The 21,932-nt window shown below is 46.4% G+C and overlaps 1 long non-coding RNA gene across 2 annotated transcripts; it reads left to right on the forward strand.

The window, feature by feature from the left end:
* The first annotated feature begins 10,852 nt into the window (after positions 1–10,852).
* LOC123286037 (uncharacterized) lies at positions 10,853–21,648 on the forward strand. 2 transcript variants are annotated; one of them, XR_011503221.1, is made up of 3 exons: positions 10,853–12,703; positions 12,934–18,219; positions 18,585–21,648. It is a non-coding gene; the product is annotated as an uncharacterized lncRNA (long non-coding RNA). The 2 variants fall into 2 exon arrangements; XR_011503222.1 differs by having other exon boundaries at positions 12,934–15,245; positions 18,087–21,648.
* The last annotated feature ends 284 nt before the right edge of the window (positions 21,649–21,932 follow it).

The following is a 21,932-nucleotide window of genomic DNA, read 5'->3' on the forward strand; positions in this document are numbered from 1 at the left end:
AAACATCTCCCCCGAACTCTTGGCCATTATCTTCAAATGTTCAAAAAAGTCTGGAGAACAACTTTGGAGCCTCAACCAGCTTTATACAATCTTTATACTCTGCTGTATTTGCTTCAGATATTTTAATAACAGAAAAAACACGACAAATGAAGTTGAGTTGATGGATAAAGTCTCCTTCCTGTCCTCTCCCGAGACGTAGCCTACCCACTAAAGTTGGTGTGTTGCGTCCCGATGCTGATGTGTTTATACTCTTACTACATGTGTCTACAATTCTGAACAAGCTGATGTAATGCTTTGTCTGTTTTCAAAGTTTAGATAAATGATGCCATTCTGCATGTAGCATTCTTCAACTTTCTTTTCTACGCTGACATTTTTGAGATGTATCCACATGGACCATCTGGCTCCAGTTCATTCATTTTAATAGCTGTGAATATTCTATTGAATGAAGATACCACAGTGTATCTGTTCTCCTGTTGATGGACATTTATGCCCACTGTTTTTTCTTTTCTTTTTATTTCCCATTACTCCATATCCTCCCCAACTCTTGATAATGTCAGAATTTTTAATTTTGTCAATCTGATGGTTATGAAATCCTATCTCGTTGTTTTATCTTCTGTTTCCCTGACAACTGCTGAAGTTGAACTTATTTTGAAATGTTTATCGAACATTCAGATTTCTTCTGAGAATTATCTGTGCATAGACATTGACCTGTTTATAATGGAGCATCTTGTCTTTTTCCTGTTGATTTGTGAGAATTCTTTACATATCCTGGACACTAATCTTCTGTAAATTATTTGCTTTGCAGCTATCCTTTTTCAGTTTGTGCCTTCTTATTTCACTTTATCTATGCTGTCTTTTGTGGAACAGAAGCTTTAATTTCCCTCTAGTCAAATTCAGCGTTACAGCTTTATAGTTTGTACTTTAAAAAAAGTCTTAAATTCTTCCTACTCTCGAGTCATAAACATAGCCTCCTATATTTTCTTCTAAAAGTTGTAAAGTTTTGTTTCTCACATTTAGGTCTTTAATGCACATGGAATTTATTTTTGTATATGGTGTGATGTAGGGAACCAACTGTATTTTTCCCAAATGTATATCCTGTTGTCCCAGACCATTTTTCACCTAGTCCGTCCTTCTCCCACTGCGTTGTGAAGCCGCCCTGTCATTTATCGAGTTTCCATAGGTGCATAGGTTGGTTTCTGGGTTCTGTAGCCTAAACCATTGGCCAGTTTGTCTAGTCTTATATCACAGTCACTGCCTTCATCGTTGTAGCTGTAATAGTTCTTGGTATGGGGTCGCCACTCCGCCTTGTTCTTCTTTGGGACAGCCTCTTCTTTTCTGGGCCCTTTGCAATTCTATGCCCACTCCAGAGTCAGCATGTCAAGCTCCACTGAGAAACCCAGCTGGGATTCTGATAGGAATCACAGTGAATTTGTAAACTAATTTGGGAGAGAATTTGCAGTCTTTATAATACCCGGTGCACTTGTCTGTAAACATAGTTCATCCTTCCATTTATTTAGGTCTTTTCTAATCTTTCAATGAGGTTCAGAATTTTTTTCATAAAAATCTTGCACAGATTTTGTTTGATTTATTCCTAGGTATTGTCCCCCTTTTTTGAATTGTTGTTGCTATTATAGGTGATATTGTTTTAAAAAATTACATTTTCTAATAGTTTCCTACCAACACATAGAAATGGAATTTATTTTCACATAATTATCTTATATCTGACAATAATTTTAATTAGTTTCTTCCTGTTAAACCCTTATACCTTTTACTTACTTATTTTTCTATTTTAAAAAATCTTATCTGTAGTTGCTGAAACTTCCAATACCACGTTGAGTAGAAATAGTGATGGTGAGCATGCTTAAAACCATCTTGATTGTAAATTAAATGCCTCTAATGTTTCATAAATAGATGTGACATTTCTAGTCCTAGTTTGCTAAGCATTTTTTTAAATCATGAGTAGTTGTTAAATTTTATCAAAAATGTTTTTCATCTGTTAGGACGCTCATACAGTTTTTCTCCCTCACTGAGGTAAAGTGATGGATAAAATTTATAGATTTTGAAAAATAAGTTCATTCTTGCATTCCTGAAGTAAACCAAGCTGGTTATGCATTTTAAAAACATATTGTTGGGGGCCAGCCTGTGGCTGAATGGTTAAGTTTGCGCTCTCCACTTCAGCAGCCCAGGGTTTTGCTGGTTTGGATCCTGGGCACGGACATGGCACCGCTCGTCAGGCCATGCTGAGGCGGCGGCCCACATGCCACAAGCAGAAGCACTCACAACTAGAATACACAACTGTGTCCTGGGGGGCTTTGGGGAGAAGAAGAAAAAGAAAGAAAGAAAAATACATCGCTGGATCCAGTTAGCTAATGTTTTGTTTAGAACTTTTATTATCTGTTCATTAATGAGATTCTCTTGTAAATTTTTAAAAAATAATATCTTGATTTTGACTGCATAATCCAAATTATACAGTTTCATAAAATGGGTGGGGAAAATCTTTCTGGAACAGTTTGTAAAAAATGGGATTCTCTTTTTGTTGAATGTATTCTAGAACTCCCTTCTAAAACCACCTTGGCCTGGTTTTATGGTAGACGTGTATCTACTGCTGCAGAACAAATACCCCACATCTTATTGGCTTAAAACAATAAAATGTTTTATCTCACAGTTTCTGAGGGTCAGAAATTTGGGAGCAGCTTAAGTGGGTCGTTCTGGCTCAGGCTTTCATGGGGTTATCATTGGAATGTTGGCTGGGACTATGGCCATCATGACAGGGGCTGCAGGAGCTGCTTCTCACATGGTTGTTGGTGGTTCTTTGCTGGCTAATGGCTGGAAGCCTCAGGTCGTTGCCGTGTGACCCTGTTCATAGGGCTGCTTGAGTGTCCTCATGACGTGGCAGCTGACACTCCCCAAAGCGAGTGATTCAAGAGAGAGATATTGGGATAGAAGTCACAATGTCTTTTACAGTCTAGCCTAAGACTCACATTTCATCATTTCCACTGTATCCTATTGGTCAACCCTATTCACTGAGTGGGAATACCGGGAGGCACGGATCACTGGGGGCCAATTGGGAGCCTGGCTACCACCGAATGTATAAGTCTGTGTGGTTTATTTTTAACTACCGATTTAATTCTTTTCAGTGGCTATTCAATTTTCTTTTCCCCACTTTTGTTACATTATGTATTTTTTAGGAAACTTTTCATTTTGTCTCTAAGTTTTCAAATTTGTTAGCCTAACATTTTTCATGATTTTATTTCTATTTTGCTTTAAAATCTCTGCTGTATCTCTAGTTGTCCTTTTTTTTCATCCCTAATATTGTTTATATTCATCTTCCTTTTGTCTTGATCAATCTTGCCATATTTTTGCTATTTTATTAGCTTTTACTAAGAACAAACTTGGGGCTTTGTCGCACCTTTCCATTGCATCATTCTTTTCTAGTTCATTCATTGTCAGCTTCTATCTTTATGATTTCCTCCCTCTACTTTCTTCCTTTTTTTTTTTTAAAAGATTTTATTTTTCCTTTTTCTCTCCAAAGCCCCCCAGTACATAGCTGTATATTTCAGTTGTGGGTCCTTCTAGTTGTGGCATGTGGGATGCCACCTCAGCATGGCCTGATGAGCGGCGCCATGTCCGCGCCTGGGATTCGAACCGGAGAAACCCTGGGCTGCCGAAGCGGAGCGCACGAGCCTAACCACTTGGCCACGGGGCCGGCCCCCCACCTCTACTTTCTTTAAGTCTATTTAGTTGTTTTTTCCTTGTGACTTCTTAGGTGAGATACATAGCCTGTTAAGTGTCATTCTTTCTTCTTTTTCAGGCTGTGAATGTCCCCTAAGTTCCTCTTTCCTAGCAGTGGCCGTGTTAACCTGTGGTATTGCTGTTAGTGCTAATTCTCTATTATCGTTCACTTCTATATTTTCTCATTTCCGTTATGATTTTTTCTTTGAACTGAGTTATTTAGAAGTGTGCTTTTTATTCCAATTGTTTTTTTTTGAGAAAGGTTAGCCCTGAGCTAACTGCTGCCAGTCTTCCTCTTTTTGCTGAGGAAGACTGGCCCTGAGCTAACATCGTGCCCATCTTCCTCTACTTTATATGTGGGACGCCTACCACAGCATGGCTTGCCAAGCGGTGCCGTGTCCGCACCTGGGATTCAAACCAGCGAACCCTGGGCCGCCGAGAAGTGGAACATGCGAACTTAACTGCTGCGCTGGGCCAGCCCCTTACTCTAGAATATTCCAATTTTTTTAACCTTTCTACTATTGATTTCTAACTCAGTTGTGGTCTGTCTGATCACAATTCTTCGAACATTTTTGAGACTTGTATTATGGCCCAGAATGTAGTCAACTATGATTCAACTTTAAAGTTCTAGTGCCATATAGTTTTCTAAGGATTACATTTGTGACTTAAAATTTTACTTTTATATCTTGTTCCATTGACAATAGACAGTCTCTACTAACGACGTTCTCTGTAAGTTGACGTCAGTGCTCCTATTTGTCCCAAGCTCTCCTTTGCCCTCTACCTTCCAGTTTCTGTCAAGACTGATGACCTTTATACTCTCTGATCATGATTAAAATTTTAGTGATTGTTGAAAATCTTGAAAATGAATAAAAAGGAGTTGACGTCATTGTTCCTTTGAAATATTGTTTAGTATAGTGTCAAACATTACATTACATTTCCTTTCAAGCACATCTTTCCTTTTTCTGGAATTTCTAAAAACCACTGGGCCTGCTCCCCAGCTGTTTGCTGGAGTTTCTCTCCACGGCTTCCCTTGGTTCCTTCCGCTCTTTCCTATTCCATGTCTTTCTCTTCGTTTACTCCCTCATTCAGTAACTGCTTAGGAGAGGGATACAGAGGGCATCTCTTTTCTGAGTCCTTGCCTGAAATTTTCTTTCTTTATTCTCCTCTCACACTCAATCGCTAGTTTAGTTGGGAATAGAATTCCAAATCCAAATGATCTTCTCCCACCAAGATTGCTGATGGGAATTTGTTGTTATTATTTATAGTCGACTCATTTTTTCTTTTTGGAATACTTTAGGATCTTCTCTATGTCCTTTGCGTTTTGGTTTCAATATAATGTGCCATGTATCACTCTTTATTTCCATCCACACAGCTGGAGACATCCAGAGTCCTGTGGAGACTTGTGTCCTTAAGTTTTGTGAAGTTCTCTTATACTGTTTCCTTGATAAATTTTTCTCCTCTCCTTGCCTTTTTTTTTTTTCCGGTGAGGAAGATGGGCCTTGAGCTAACATCTGTTGCCAATCTTCCTCTTTTTGCTTGAGGAAGATTGTTGCTGAGCTAACGTCTGTGACAATCTTCCTTTATTTTATATGGGGTGCCGCCACAGCATGGCTTGACAAGCAGTGCTAGGTCCACGCCCAGGATCTGAACCTGTGAACCCTGGGCCACCAAAGCAGAGTGTGCAAACTTAACCACTATGCCACCAGGCTGACCTCTTCTCCTTTCCTTTAATCTTTTTTGTCTTCTCTTTTCTCTTGTCTTTTTAATTTCTCTTTCCTACTTTCTGGAGACTCCTCAACTCTATCTTCCAGCAATCTAATTAAAATTTTAATTTCTGCAATTGTGTTTTAAATTTCTGTAACCCCTATTCTTTAACTGTTCCTTTTTATAGGCTCTTATTCTTGTTTTATGGATGCAGTCTGTTTTGGATTTTTCTTAGGATACTAGAGTTTAAAATTTTGTAGTCTTTAAAGTTCCTTTCTACTTCCTGAGCTATATCTGTTTTCTCTGGGATTTTTGTTGTTGTTTGTCGCTTGCTTCCCTTAAATCCTTGGTTATCGGTTTGTATTTTAAAAGTGAGGCAGTAAAAGTAACCAATGTTGGCAGCTTTGTGCACAGGGGCAAGCGCTGTTGCCTGGCGAGCTTCATTTTAGGGTCTGAGGCAGCAAGTTGAGTGTTACACTGTGAACCTCTGCAAGCCCGAGTGTTTGTGAGGGTTGTTTTCTCTAGGACCTACCTTGTAGTTTCTTTAAATGACTTGTTTGTTTTCCTGGGGATGGAAGCAGCGGCAGCCGTTCCACAGACCAGCTTTCACATAATGCCCTGGTGTTACGCACACATCTCGCACCTGTCCTGTGCTGTACCTGGTGTAACCGATTTTCAAGCCTTTCTGGGGCTCTGTTAAGAAAATGGGATCTCTCTTCTCACGCCGGCTTTGGCTTCCTCTTCCTCACCTACCTCCCACTGTTCTGTTTCATAAACTTGCTGAAATCTCCAGCCCTCTGAGAATCCTCTCCCTTTCCCTGTGATGTGGGTTTACACCATTTCAATTCCTTTCCTATGTCTCAGTGGGATCCCAGGAGGGAGAGGAGACAACTGGGTAGGTTCCATTTGCATGCTTAACTGAAAGTCCATCCATTTCTATTCTCCACGTTTCCAGCTCTGGAAGTTTCTTTGACTTTCCCTGGGCAAAACTGGGTCTTCCTTGTCCTGGGTCCTGGGTTCCTCCTGCGCTTTGGGTCTCCCTGCTGCACCCCCACTGCGTGTTGTCATTGGCTTCTCTTTCTGGAACCACTGCAGGTTGGGCTCTGAATCTCTGCTGACGTTGGGACTGACCAAGTCTGTTTTGGGAGAATTCACTCTGGGCTTCCCAGCTTTTAAAAATCACCATTACTACCAAGGTGTGCTGAAGGCGGGGAGATTCCAGGACTCACTGCCCAGTAGCTGCACACACCCTTATTAGGCATCTGGAATGTTACAAGATGATTTTATCAACAACATAAAGAGACAAGCATTAATTGAGTTCAGTGGCTGGATCCAGAGTACCGGAGCCCGCGATGCCCAGGGGAAAAAACAATGAACAGCCTCTGCCCAGTGACACCCTTCCTCCATTCCCTTCCACCTCTGCCAATGCTTCAGCTGCCTCCTGCCTTTTATTGCTCCAGCACAGAGATTGATGTTTTCAAGTCCAACCCTTGGGAGGGTTCTGTGTTCCAGCTGCTACCGCTTTCCACCAATCTTTATTAAACATCTCATACATGCCTGGCACTATGACATCAATTTTCCTAACCCTCCTGCCCTGGGAGGTAGGTATTATTATCTCACTTTACTGATGAAAAAACTGAGGTCCTGAGTGGGACAGTAATGTGCGTAAGGTTATAATTGGCTGAGCTGTCATGTGAGCTCAGGTCTCCTGGCTTCTGGCCTAGAGCTATTCCAGGCCTCCTCCCCCATGGCTTCTCCTGGTATGCATGAGTCAGCTGCCCAACCCGGGACCTGCTGATCAGGAGGACGCAACACCAGGCGGACACTCATGGTTGTGGTTGTAGACACCAAGGGGTTCTAGTCCCTCAGGCCTAGTGGGGCTCCCTGAGGGCCAAGCATTGTCTGTGGGAACCTTGGCTGATAAGAAGGAGAAAAGAAGAGAGAATAAAGAGGTAGGAATATGGAAGAATAAAGGATGTGGAGAGAGGTAGTTGAGAGGGAGAGGAAAAGAGAGAAAGGAGGTAGAAATCTAAGTGTAGGTCATTGCTGACCAAGGCCCAGCCCTGACCCAGCAGGAGTGACCCAGGGCCCACAGGAGGTGTCCTCGCATGGTGAGAATGGCAGAGAGTTGCTCCCAGATATGGGTCCCAGCTCTGCCACTGACTCAGTTTTCCCATCCTCACTGGGTTGTTATAAGAATCAAAGAAGGCAATGGATATAAAAATGTGTTGCAGACTGAAGCTCTGTTCAGCTTTGAAGGGTCCCCTTGTGGCTGGCACACCATGAGGGCGAGGTGGTGTCCACTCCATTGCCTGCACACCCCAGAGCATAACCAAGAATAGTGCCACCTGTCACAGAGGAGACGCGGGAACGAAGGACGCCAACAGAGGATGCCGGGAGATAACAGGGATCCAGGATGCGTCTTCTCGGGAGGCCTCTCCCACGGCACTGTCCTCCCTTCACAGGCCCCACAGTCCAGGGCTCTCCCCTCTCCCCCCTCCACAGTAGGGACCACCGGACCAAGGCCTGCTTATCTTGGACAGAAGGCAGAGAGTTGGGTCTCCTCCTGGTTCCAAACCCCTAGCTAGCAATTTATGTTCACGGTGACACCAAAAGAGAAATGGAAAATGTCTATATCTGAGTTGTTGTCTCTTCAAGCTCAAGTTCAAATTCAGCCTTAGTTCAAGTTTAGTTCAAGCCTTAGTTCAGTTGATTTGTAGGACAGGAGGAGAGGAGATGGCGTCAATGAAATTCTGTAGACCGTCCATCTTTGGGAATGGTATTATCGCTCTAATAAGTTATTGGCCTGGCGACGTGCCCAGGAGCGTTTAGGTGGAACACAGTCCATCCAAGGATGAGCATCAGAGAACCTCCTGTGTGTATCAGACCCCTGTGTGCCATGACCCTCCCACTGCCCAGCACCCCGTTCTAGCCCAATAAAGGAACTCCTTTGCACCGTGCAATCTATTAACATTTCCAGTGATGATGAAAACATCAGGGTTCAATATAAGGAAGATTCTTCTCTGTTCAGAGCTGTTGATAGGAAGAAATGAGCTGCCTTGAATGGTAGTGAGCCTCACAACCCTGGAGGCAATCAGGCAGAGCCTGGATCTTTCTGGAAAAGAAAAGCAAGCAGTCAAAGAAAAAAAAAGAGAGAGGCAAAAACTAGCCATGCTTTCTTTTTTCTATGCCTTGTGGAAGCACACACTTCTTTTATATCCCTTTTCCCTTTCATGCCAGGGCACTCCTGTATAAAACTCCTGCAAAGCCTTAAAGGATCCATTGAAATGTAATGTGTCTTCCCACAGGCAGAGTTAGTTGTTCCCTGTGGGGGGCAGAATAATGCCCACCAAAAATGTCCATGTCTTAATCCCCTATGAATATGCGACTATGTTATCCTACATGGAAAAGGGACTTTGCAGAGGTGGTTAGGGTAAGGACCTTGAGATGGGAAGATCATCCTGGATCATCCAGGTAAACTCAGTGCGATCACAGGGGTCTTTCTAAGTCAAAGAAAGAGGCAGGAGTAGCGAGAGAGAGATTTAAAGAGGCCACAACGAGGCTGGCTTTGGAGATGGAGAGAGGGGGTGCCGTGAGCCCAGGAATGCAGGCAGCCTCCAGGTGCTGGAAAAGGCAAGGAAATGGATCCTCTCCTAGCCTCAAGAAGGAAGCCAGCCCTGCTGACACCTTGATTTTAGCTCAGGGAGACCGCTTTTGGGTTTGTGGTAATTGGTTACAGCACCGATAGGAAACCAAGCTTTCCCATGTCCGTTCTGAATTACAGCATCTAGCACATTTTACTGTGATTCTATATGTGTGGATCTCCTTACCTGGGCTTCTTGGGGTTAAAAGCTCTCTATGAAGTGGTCTTTCTGCTGGTACAGGGCACAGCAGGGTTCAGAGTTACTCTCACCTGAGTGACTATGTAACATATAAGCTGGGCCCCAGAATGAGACCTGACACAGGTTAATACCAACACATGCTGTGCTGTTGGGGGACTTCACCCCTGACCCCATTGCCCTTTAGAGAGTTAAATATTCTTCCTTATTAAGGTTTTGCAAAGATCAGGACTTGCCACACACATTTCATGATGAGCACAGGTGCCCATTGCTTTGCTCTCTCTGAACGAGTGCGGCCTTTCTGTCTGGGTCTCTGAAGCTCAGATCAGCATGTCCAAACACAGAGAACAGGAAGGAGAAGGGGCACGTGGAGGAGCCACCTTCTTAGGTCTCTAGAAGGAGGATGATTTGAGATGTTGGCCTTCAACCTGAATGTTACGTTCCATCTTGGGGAGCCACAATTAATCAAGTGGAGAGAGTTTAGTAGAAAAGAACCAGGACAGAGGGCAGGAGTGGGGAGCTGGGTGAAGGACTGGAGCCCGGTCGTATGGGAACTGGTTGTGAGAGCCGGGATGTTCATCCCGGAACAGAGGGCGTTCAGAGGTGCTGGTCACTGTGTTTAACCAGTTAAGAAGTAGGTATGGAGAAGAGGAAGGATTCATTCCATGTGGTTTCAAGGGACAGAATGAGGACCAACTGGCAGGAAACACAATGAGGGTCGAGGAGGTGATTCTGGCTGAATCCGAGGACGAACGTGGTCAGCGCTGCCCAGTCTTGGAGTGGGCCACCACGTGGGTCTGGGAGCTGTCTCAGGAGGAGTTCGGGCTGTGGCCAAGCAACCCTAAGATGGTAGGAATTCCAGCATTTGGTGGAGATAGGCGTGAGGCTGGTAAATGCTCTTTAAGATCCCTTCTCCCTCACGTGGCCTGTGATTAATTGGCCCTGCCCTGGGTTGAACTGGGTGGATATGGGTGTAACCTGCTGCCCAGGCACTGGCCACTGGAGACACTGGCCATGGCCTTGGTGAGCTGACCTGTGCTGAGTGGAAGGGCGATTTGCAGGCATTGTGTTGGCGTGGGTGCTTAATGCCCTGGGGTCAGTCTACGTGCTCAAACATACATAAACCAGGCTGCCCATCAGCCGGGTTTTTACAGCTTGCTGTTTCCAGGGAGCGGGGCCTCTCACTGGCCTGCAGAGGCCTCCTGGGGTTTTATATTCCCAGATTGCTTTGGGAAAGCTCAATCTTAGATTCACACGCAGTCCATACAGGGCTGGCCCCTGGCCAGAGTGTGTGTCTGGTTTTGTCCCAGCTCCCTGTGCCCCTTCGTCTAGATACCCAGTAACCCCTTCCCAGGGATCAAATCCTTGCTCTGCTACTGACCAGCTGTGTGACTTTGAGTGAATTCTTTCCCCTCCCTGAGCCCAAGTGTCCCCATTTTATAGACGGTCTGCACCAGAAGGTCCTTCCCACCCTGAGGCTACAGGAACCCAGAGTCTAGGTCCTGAATCGAATCACTTTCCCTCCCTTGTCCATGTACCTCTATCCTTTCAAAGACACATCCCTGTCACCTGTCCCTCCCCCCACCCCCAGGCTGCACTTGAATGGCTGACCCTGCCCATCTCCCTCCTCACACTTAAGCGGCTACAGAAAGGGCCTTCCCCATGACAGGTGGAGACTCATGTAAGTGCCTGCCCAGTGTCCCTGTCCCCGTGTATCTCCAACTGCCCATACCATGCTTTGCAGAAACACGTTTGCGCTGGTTGTTTTCATCACTCCTGGTTGGAGGGGAGCCTGGTGAGGTTCTCTTGGAGCCGCTGGTTCAGTCCGTGCTGGGCTGGGCCCAAGGCTCCCTGCTAACTGGGAACGTGGCCTGCGTGTCCGCAGCGGTGAGCCGCTGCCCCTGCCCACAAAGAGAAAGCTCATCCTCTGGCCCCAAGCATGGAATCTCACTTTTCCTAGTTCAAGAACAAGGGGTGCCCTGGGTTACTGCGGCCCCACTCTCACCCCTGCTGATGGCTGGGTACAGGCGTTCTTGGAACAACCATGGTGAGACATGGGTGAGATAGTGCTTTGTGACCTGCAAAGCTCTGTGTGAGGGTTTGGTACATCGGGGAGGTCCCTGGGCACCCATGGGACAGTGATGCTTGGACTCTCCCTGGTAGCATCTGGGCAGGCTGGTCAGGCCAGCAGGTGCTTTTGTAGCTGGGGTCAGATCTGTTGAGTTCAAGTACTTCCTGGAGAGAGAGCGTGAGTGAGAGAGAGAGAGCAAGAGAGAGATAGAGACAGAGAGCAAGAGAGTGTGTGTGGACTCGTGACGTGGCTGTGCCCCTCACTGCATGACCCTGGGCAAGTTCTCCTCCTCTGTGGATTCAGTTCTCTCAACTGTAAAGAGAGAAGTTTCCTTTCAATGCCATAGACATCCACATGCCCCTAGTATCGGGGAAGACTTCTCTGTGAACTCGAGGATCTTCTCTGTCTCCATGGGACTCCTGGACCACACAGCCCTTGAGTTATCACCGAGGCTGAGGCAGCAGGGAGACCAGAGCAGCCTGGGCAGCTCAGAGATTGGATGAGGGAGCCAGTGGAGCAATGGAGGTCCCTGCTCGGCTGCCCACCCCACCCCCGACCAGGCCTCCCTCACTGAGGAGGTGCCTGTGGGAGAAGTGGGGCTGATTCACACGGACCCATCCCCATCACGGGTGACACGGCTTGCCAAGCACATCATCTTCCTGACAGGCCTGCAGTGCCAGCCTCTTAAATAGAGCCCAGCCCTTTGGAATGGTTTATAGATGGAGTTATGGGATGTCACTTACTTGCCAGTTGAAAATCAATTCTGGTATCTTCTTTTCTTCCTGAGGAATTCCTGCTTTTGCTCAGATTAACCAGATGGTTCCTTTGTTGGGCATTTAAGACTCTCCCTTTTCAGGCAACTTCATTTCATAAGGGGTCAACTCCAGCGTGGGTGGGTCTATATTTTCTGGAGAGAAGCCCTGCACCCGGACGCTTGGCTGAGAGAGTAGGGTTGGCCTCAAGGCCACCAATGTTGTTTAAAAGCCCCAGTGAGAGGAACAATATTTATGGACTTTTGCTGGAAAGAGATTGTGGCTCATGGCCTCCTCCTGATAGACTCAAATATGTCCCTTAAACAAGGTAGAGGTACAGAGAGCTGGGGTCTGGGCCACATATACTGGGCCCTCCCTAGAATTTGCTTCCTATTTGATGGTGATCCCATCGGCTCACATGGACGGATGTGGTAAGAAACCCTGAAAGCACATGACTTCGTCTGTTGTTAGGATGTTGTTGCTGAGGACCTTTGGACTGAGTGACAAAGTGTCCACTGTGCGAAGACCCTTGGGGGAATGCTCATCTGGTCTCCAGCCCAGCGTTACTGACCCTCCTACTCAACCACTGGTCTTTGTATCTCATGGTAAGAACAGACTGGGTTTCCTTTTTCTCACTGCCTGCTGGAAAGCTTAGAGGCAAATGCGTGGCCCGCTTTGGCAAGGTTCCCCTCCCCTTCTCTACCTCTCCGGTTGTCTCCCCTCGGTTTCCCTGGCAGGGGAGGCTCAGACTCCCCTCTCCATCCATCAAAGGCCGACAGCCCCCAGAGCCTCTGTCCACACCCTCCTCCCTTCTCAATCTCTGCTCTCTCCCTAGGCAGTTTCCTGGAGTCCTTGGCTTCAGCTGCCTTCCGGATCAGAATTGCAATTGGCCACATGTAATAGAATCGCCGAGACCCTGGTCTAGTCAAGTCGGAGACGGTCCTCTTCACATGCTGATGAGCGCAGAGGCAGACCATCCAGGGGCGGTGCAGCGACTCCACAGCGTCATCGATGTCTCCGATTCCAACTGTTGTTTTACTCCACCATCTGTGACCTGTGGCATCTGGTCCCACGGCTGCTGCAGCTCCAGACTCATGTGTGCATTTCAGATGGGGGAAGAGAGAAGAGTAGGGCCAAGCTGCATGCCATCCTAGTCGACCCCTTTACGAAAATGGATTTTGTTATTGCCATTCATATATCCAAACAGAAAAGTACATCAATCACACGTGTACAGTGGGATGAATGACCACAAAACAAATTTTGAGGTGTACACTTTCATTTTTGCTCCTGGATCCCTTTAGTCTTTCACTTTTGTTTTCCTTCCTTCCTGCTTATAACTTATGTTATTTTGTTGCATTTTATTTGAGCTTCCTCAAATCCTTTCTGGAGCCAGGAGGGATAAGAATAAATACACAAGTAGATGAATGGGTGGATGGATGGATGCACGTTCCCTGGCATGACCACGAAAGTGATCTACCCAGAGTCACCAGTCCTGAGGACCAGGACTGTAGCCTAGATATAAGGAAACGCCTCAAAGGAGGGATGGCGTGGGTGGATCAGAGCAGGGGGAGAGCCCAGGTGTCATCCCTATTTGGCCCTGATGCCAGCTCTCTCCTCTTTGTCATCTGGGTCTCCATCCATACTGTTAACCACTTGTTTATTCCACCTTCGTTCTGCGTGCCCAGCTGTAACAAGCACCCTCGTGGCATCCCGTCTTCAGATTCCTCTGCTGTCAGAATCAAGGCCCAGCCACTTCCCTTAATTTGCCCGTAGGGAAATGGCCAATGCTGGAGAGTACAGTCTGTCACTCCAAGGATTCCGGTGATGGCTCTGACAGTGGAGCCTAGGGTCATCCCTATCATTTAGCATTTTTTTCCCTTCCGAGAAATAACAAACAGCTTCATTTATTAATGAGCAACAGCTATTTCAGCTGTCTTATTTCTTATGCAAAGGTTGACCAGAAGGCAGTCTTAAGAAGTAACATGTAGCTCTTCTGAAGAACATAAACTAATAGCCAAAAAGTGTGGTGTAAGACAGAGCATACCGAATTCGAATCTCAACCTCGGACTGAGACTTTTCTGGAATTCAGTTTCCTTTTCTAGAAAAGTATAGATTTAAACTCAGCGAGGTCTAGGGTCCTTTCCAATCCCTACTCCTCCTAATCCCCCCAAGAAAGCAGAGGTTTTAAGTCGGCGGTGGAGTGGGAACTCTGACCACTCTTAGGTGGTCAAAACGTTTCTGGGTAATAACACATTTATAAGCAATTGTTTGAACAAGGAGAGAAACCTGTTCCTTCTGATGCTGATTTTATTTGGGACACTTTACTGGACTTATTTCTTTTTTTGACAAGTCCTTAAGAAAAGGGAGTAGGGGGCCAAGGCCTGAGATGAACATTGCTACGAGAATGTCTGACTTTCTGAACCGTAGGTACTGTGACCTTTCAAGGTATGGGATGGAATAAGTGACCTAAAAACACAGGCTGGACTTGGAGTTTTTAAGAGCAAATGAGAAGGCAGAATCAGAGCTGCCTGAGCTCGGGCAAGGCGTCTGAAGGGGCTCCAATTTGAAATGCTCTCTGCGGGTCTTACTATGCGACTGAGTCCCTGACGGCTCCAAGCACAGTGAAAAAGGCTCTGGAGCTGGGAACAAGGGGACAAGACAGCGATTGACCACAGCATTAACTGGACCCAGCCCAACGGGCTCCCATCCTGCAAGAGACCCTGCCTCCTTCCCCGCCTAAGGAGAGCCAGGGGACACCATTTCCCAGGCCCCTGGAGCCTCCTTACTTCTGCAGGACTCACGCTTCACTCGAAATTCTCATCCACAGTCCCCTCAGCTTCCTAAGAGATGCCTCTGCCTGCTCAAGACTCTCTTTTACCTTCTTCAACTCCAGATCAACGGGGGCCACCATCTTGGTTCACTCTAGGCGCCTACACGGTGGAAGGGGGCCAGAAGGATGGTCTCATTTAGCATTTATTCAACAGCTGTTTGGTCTGGGTGCTGACATGTGTGGGGTGGGCAGTGCAAGGAAACAAGAAGTCCTGAAATTAGTCAAGGTGGATGCAGATATGAACTTTGAACAAATTTTGCCTGTCTCTCTCCTTCCCGCCCTCCGTCCTTTTCTTCTCCTTTATCAGATGAGATGAGGTAAAAGTTATGATTTTTTCATAGAATAATAGGCTGTCAAAATTGGTTATCTCGTGTAATGCCCCCACTTTATGGATGGGAAAACTGATACCCAGAGGAGGAAGTGACTTGCTAAGGTCCATGTGCTGGGCTCCTAGCCTTCCATGTCTTTCTTGAATCTGTTTATCTAGCTAACAGCATTTTCCTATTCCTTTTTTGGGTTGTCCACTGAGAGGAATTTGTAGAGGGGTTGATGAGCGAGGCAGGTTTCTCAAAGTGGGGAGCAGGGGAAGAATGGGGCTCCCTGGATTTAGCCCACATGCCCCTGTGTTTCTGAGCAAACTTCAGTCACGTAGGGCATTCAAAACAGACCTGTTCATTCATGTAGTAATTAAGGAAAGCACAGCAGCTCTGGCAGCACCCGTCTCTGACCTTTAATTAGGTGTGTTGACGTGCTGGAAGCTGCTCCAGCCGTGAGCACTAAGAAGCTGCTAGTTTAATCATTTCAAAGGCTGCTCTGTTTTATTGTGGCATAAAATTTGGAAGTCTCATATTAAAATGTGCAATTAAATATAACTTGAATTAATTACTTTAGGCCAAAGAGAACTTTTCCCTCTTCTTCTGGCAACCAGCCTCCCCCCCTTACCCACCCCCATCTGTTAACTGTCTATTTTCACACTCTCTGCATCTCTTTGAGGGGAAAAGATGGATGGGCTCTTTGAAAAACAATGTTTAAAAACACACTTGGCAGCTTACCTGAGACAATCTGTAGGTCCTGGGACAGCCACCGGTCGGGCTCAGACTGTCCTCAAGGCTGGGGGGAACGAGAAGGCAGATGTGGAGGCCTCTCGATCCAGGCGGGCTGGTCTCTTGATAAAATAAATGAAACAATAGTGACCACCACCCTTCCTGGTTCCCAGTCACCTATGGAAAAAAGCCCAAGTTTCTCAGCCCAGCATACCAGGGCTTCACAATCCAGTTACCTGTAAAATTCTCTCCCTGCAAACACAGCACCCATTCTCACCTTGGGCCTCTGCTCCCCTGTGACCCTTGCCTGGAATGCCCGCCCACCCCTTCAAATCCTTTCAGAATCCCATTCGTCCTCCAAAGCCTGGCATTGTGCCTTCCTTGATCTATCCTGGCTGGCCCAACCTCCTCCTCTCCCTCTTTCCTTTCAGGACACACTGCTTGCGTGAGGTCAGGACCGGTGTTAGATTGGGGCACCTTAAGTTCGCTGTTTATGTGTCTCAGTCCCCTGAGCTCCGAAGGTCAGGGCTGAAGCTCATCCCAGTGTGCCCCTGCAGACCCCCAGCAGAGAGCCCTCCGGGAGCCCAGCTGACGGCCACATAGGTTTGCTGGGACATTTGTTCATGTAGACTGTGATCCTAGCCCATCCCACTGATCCTACCAGCATGACTCACCTGGGAGAGAATTTCTCTCTGGGGGCTAAGCCTGGGCAGTGGAGGTCCGTCTTGAGAAACCCTGAGGCCAGGGCCAGCTTGGAGGATGGAGTCTTTAAAATATAGAGAATTTAAATATGGAGAATTTATAGAGAATGGGAATGTTTTCTTCATGATAAAAATTATCACATCAATTACTGAAAATGTGGAAAATATATAAAAGTCAAAATTATAGAAGAGGAAAAATTGACTCATATTCCCATTACTCAGAAACAGGCCAGCCTTCCTCAAAGACTCAGACACGCCTCTTGAGCGTGGGGAGCTGGGTCAGCCCAGAGCAGGGGTGGGTTCAATGACCTGTCTATGTGCAGGTGAACCAGGAACTAGCTTACTGAGATTGGGTTGCTGTGCTTTTTTATTTTTGATAGTATTTTCAGAAAAGCCTAATTTTTAATTTCATAGAAAAACCTTTCACCAGTTAAACAATGATCCTCAGCTCTCTCCAGCACAACTTGATCTGAGGATTGCTTTTGTGTGCATGTGTAGTAAAATACACACTACATAAATTTTACATTTTAACCATTTTTAAGTGTACAATTCACTGGCATTAAGTACATTCACATTGTTGTGCAACCGTCATCATGATCCATCTCCGGAACTTTTTCATCTCCCCAAACTGAAACTCTGTACCCACTGAGCATTAACTCCCCAGTCCTTCCCCCAGCACCTGGCAACCATCATTCTACTTTCTGTCTCTGTGAATTTGAATACGTTAAGTACTTCACATAAGTGGAATCCTACAGTATTTGTCCTTTTGTGACTGACTTATTTCACTTAGCATAATGTCCTCAAAGTTCATCCATGTTGTAGCATGTGTCAGAATTTCCTTCCTTTTTAAGGCTGAATAATATTCTATTATATGTACATATCATATTTTATTTATCCATTCATCTGTTGATGGACACTTGGGCTGCTTCCACCTTTTGGCTGTTGTGAATAATGCCGCTATGAACATAGGTGCGCAAATATCTGTTTGATCCATGCTTTAAATTTTTTCAGGTATATAGCTGGAAGCGGAATGGCTGGATCATACAGTAATTCTATGTTTAAGTTTTTGAGGGACTGCCATACTGTCTTCCACAGCAGCTGCACCATTTTACATTCCTACCAGCAATCCACAAGCATTCCAATTTCTCCACATCTTCACCAACACTTGTGATTTTCTATTCTTTGGGTAGTACCCATCCTAATGGCTGTGAAGTGGCATCTTATTGTGGTTTTGATTTGTGTTTCTCTGATAACTAGTGATGTTGAGCATCTTTTCATGTGCTTATTGGCCATTGGTATATCTCCCTTGGAGAAATGTCTACTCAAGTTCTTTGCCCACCTGTTAATTGGGTTGTTTGTTTGAAGATTGCTTTCTCACGTGTGAAATCCTTTGTCCTCTACCCCCTGCTCCCAGCCTTGACGACCCAACATCCTCCTTGGAGCACTCATGACTCTGAACACATCACCAACATCATCAGGAACGGAATGCTGGGGACAAAGGGCGATCTTGTGACACTTGTCTTTGGAGAAACACCACTAATAACTGGGTATGGATGGAGATGAGTCTGGGAGCTGCCACTGGGGATTTTAAGAAGGTGACTGTCTGCTTATTTGTCCCATTATTATTGTCCTATATAATTTTAGTGTTTCTGACTTCATTCTTCCCACATGAGGCTGATGTGCAATACTTTAAATAGACCAAATTCTGCCTTTCTGGGACAAGCAGGAAGATTATAAAGTTTCCTCAAAGACTGCCCTTTTCCTGTGAACTAAAAAGCAACAATACTATAAGAAGAGGAGGATGGGGAAGGGAGAAGGGCCCTCCCACTTACTGAGCATCTACTGCGATCAGGACCTGAGCTGGACATGTCACCCATGATTTTTCTTCTAATCCTTTCATCATTCACATCAGGCAGGTTGTTATCTGAGTTCGCACCATGGGGACAAGAAGCTTGGAGATGTGGATTAACTTCCCCAGCACCCGGCCAGTGACAGGCAGAGCTAGAAAGCACTCCAGAAGCTTGAGTCCTTTCTGTGACAATGAACACTTCTGCGCCTGCTGCTGGGACCACTCTCGAGTGCTGAGGTTGGTGTCAGGAGCCTGGTTCAAGAAGAAAGTATCACCCACTCTCTCTCTGCTCTTCTCTGCTGCACATTTCCACTCAGCCTATAGACGTGTTTAATCCTCTGCCATCCTACAGAGCCCTGTGTCTGCTCTGGAACTGGCCTTCCCTCTAATCCTTTGCTCCAGGACCCTGCCTCCTACACCTGCTCTTTCCAGTCCCCTCCATACCACTGACCATGCCTTTGCCGTGGGCTTCCTAAGACCCTATGGGCCTCATCCATCGACCACCGCATTCTTCTTAAACTCTACCCTCCCCCCGCCCCCCACCCTACAATGCTGTGTTCTGATGCTCCTACGACCTCCCTCACTGCTCTTTCTTGGTCCCTTCAGCTGGCTCCTCTTCCTCTGCCCGCCTCAGTAATATCAAGGGGTCTCAGGCCGCCATTCTTAACCCTCCTCTTACCTCTGTCTTCCCCAGGCCCCTTGAGAATCTGATGAAAATCATGAGCTGTCTACCCGGAAAAGTGCACAAGCAGAACATGTGTCCACATACTTTGACACACAATTTCAGGGAATTTGTAGGCTGCATCTTCCTCTTAGGACCCTAGGCCTGCTCTAATGGGTGGGGCTCACAGACTCCAGATAAAGCACCATTTCTGGGCCATCTCCCCTTTATCTGTGGCTTCTTGAACCTCTGCACCCACCCCGGACCCTTCTCCTGGCTCAGACCTGATTTCAGACTCTACCGGACAGACCACACTGTGGTCCCACAGGGCTCAAATGCAGCCTGTCCAAAATGAGTCTGCCCCCTTGCCCATGCTGCCCCCACCCCCATGGTCTCTGGTCCTCTTAGTGATACCCCCTATCCACTCAGTTACTCATGCCCAAAACCTGGCTGTTTCCCTTCATTTTTTCTCTTTTATCCCCTGTGGCATGGATAGCTAATTGCCTCCAATGGCTGCTCACCCCTACTTCTATTGTTATAAGAGTTTTCATTTTGTACATGGCTCTCAGCTCAAACTCCATTTCCCTTGCAGGAAGGGGCAGCAACATGACTAAGTTATGGCCAATGGAATGTGAGCAGAAGTGATGTGTGTAGCTTCTAGGGAGGGCATGCCTTTAAAGGGAAGGACTGAGCCCTTTGCTTCCTCTTTCCTGCCTTTCCTTTGGCTAGAATATGAATGTGAAGGCAGGGGCTGGAGCAGCCATTTTGGACATGGATTGAGGATGACAGAGCAATTAGATAGATGGGGTCTCGGTAGTCAAGCCACCATTACAGGTTTGATGGGAAATAAACATCCACCTTGTTTAAGCTCTTGTTATTTTTGGCTCACTTTGTTATGGTAGCCTAACCTGTATCATAACAGCCCCACTATATTACCCCCCTTACCACAATAACCAATCCATCACCATGTTTTACCACTTTACTCCTTATATTACCTCCCGATTCCTCTCTCCATTCTCACTGCCCTGTCTTAGCTCAAGCTCTTGTCATCTCCCATCTGAGCGGTTGCTGTACGTTTTCATCAGATCTTCCTGCCCCCACCCCTCCTCCCCACACCTTCCCCACTCCCCACCCCCACACAGCAATCCATCCTCGCCACTGCTGCCAGAACTATCCACCCTCTGTACCAGTGTTTCTCAGCCACGGCACTAGTGACATCTCAGCCCAGAAAATTCTTTGTGGAGGGGCTGTCCTGTGCACCAGAGGATGCTTGCAGCTCCTCTGGCCTGTACTCACTAGATGCCACTTGCCTTCTCTAGTTCTGACAGCCCAAAATGTCTCTAGACATTGCTGCATGTCCCCTGGGAGGGGGACAAAATCACCCCTGGTTGAGAACCCCTGCCCTACACCGATCTGATTCATCTCTCCCCGGCTGAACCCTTTCAGGGCCCTCTGGGGCCCAGAGAATCAGTCACAGTTGGTGAGACCCTTTCTACGTTGCATCTTGCATTCTTCCCAGGATGGTGTTTCCACAAAGCCCTCACATGCACCCTGCTCTCTGGTTATCTCGAACTGTTTGCCACATGCTGAATGTGCCAAGGTCCTTTGGCTTTTGAGCCTTTGCCAATGCTATTTGTTCTTCCCAGAGTGCCCACACACCTGCTCATCCCCCCAGGCTTAGTCCGGGGGCCACGTGGGGGAAGGCTTCCTCCCTCAGCCCAGACAGGCTCAGCAGCTCCCTTGTGTGACCCCATCGCATACATGCCTTGCACCTGAATATGACTGTTGACGTGTTTTTGTCCTCCTAAGAATGAATGCACCCTGTAACTAGCACCTAGCCAGGGCCCACCACTTGCTGAATGCTCAGTTTACTGGGTGAATGCTGGGCCTCCGTGGTGAGCAGCCAGGATGGCTGAGGGAAGGGGCTGTGTGACGTGTTCGGAGGTCCAGGAGATGGGAGGCTTTGGAGTAGGGTGGGCCTGCTCGTGGGTCCCAAACGTCTAAGGGGCCGGCCCATGGGAAAGGGCAAGAATCATGGGAACTGAAGTGGGGAAGAGAGCCCATCAGTGGAGGTGCCAGGCAGGAAGGTTTTAGTGTGATCACAAGAAACATTAAAGAAAAATAGAATTTTGTTTTTTGTCTTTTAAAATGGTTATTCTAATTATCAATTAGATGCAATTCAGGGATGCATTTTTAATTAAATGAAACATAATATACAGTCATAAAACACCCTCGTTCATCACTGCTCCCTCCCCCCACTACTATAGCAATTTTGAGTGTGTCCTTCCAGATCTTTTCCTCAGCATTTATGTACAGTCACGCGCCACATAATGACATCTCAGTCAATGACAGACCGCATATACGACGGTCGTCCCATAAGATTAGTACCATATAGCCTAGGTGTGTATAGGCTAGACCATCTGGGTTTGTGTAAGTACACTCTATGATGTTCACACAATGACGAAATCAACTAACAACGCATTTCTCAGAACATATCCCTGTCATTAAGCGACGTTTGACTGTATAGATACAGACAGTCTGTATAAAGATACACGTGTGTGTATATTTATATGAGTGTGTACATATCTACACATATGTATTGATGTGCACCCACACATCCATATAGATAGACAGCTGGATGAAATTTTCTCACCTGCACCATTCTTGTTCCTCCTCCTCTATGTTGGGAAAGGTTTTTTACAAAACCGAGGAAATCGACAGAGACGTAGGAGGTGGCGTACCCCTTTGCA

Source organism: Equus asinus, chromosome 5, assembly GCF_041296235.1.
Source record: "Equus asinus isolate D_3611 breed Donkey chromosome 5, EquAss-T2T_v2, whole genome shotgun sequence".
In the NCBI taxonomy this organism is placed as follows: domain Eukaryota; kingdom Metazoa; phylum Chordata; class Mammalia; order Perissodactyla; family Equidae; genus Equus; species Equus asinus.